This window comes from Nematolebias whitei, chromosome 2 (genome assembly GCF_014905685.2).
Source record: "Nematolebias whitei isolate Nwh7 chromosome 2, NemWhi1, whole genome shotgun sequence".
NCBI classification, from domain to species: Eukaryota; Metazoa; Chordata; class Actinopteri; order Cyprinodontiformes; family Rivulidae; genus Nematolebias; species Nematolebias whitei.
In genome coordinates this window covers 25,873,909-25,874,213 of record NC_056499.1, presented here as the reverse complement: position 1 = coordinate 25,874,213, position 305 = coordinate 25,873,909, and positions in this window count along the sequence as shown.

The following is a 305-nucleotide window of genomic DNA, read 5'->3' as shown; positions in this document are numbered from 1 at the left end:
TATCAGTTTGTCCCCCTGGCATTGTTGGACGTCTGGTGTGGTCAGTTATTATGTACATTTTCTTGCAAGGGAGTTTGTATTTCCACATTTGAATGTACTTACAGAAGCTTCAACACATAACTTTGCACTGGGTGTCAGTGAGGATGCTGGGACGTAGCAGCAGCAATGTGGAAATCCAGCTGAGAAACTAAAAGAGAATCCTTCTTAAGCGACCGGCTGTCATTGACGTGAAAACACAACTGTAGACTAAATCAGCCTGAATGCTCCCCTCTATATATGTATATATATGTGTGTATGTATATATA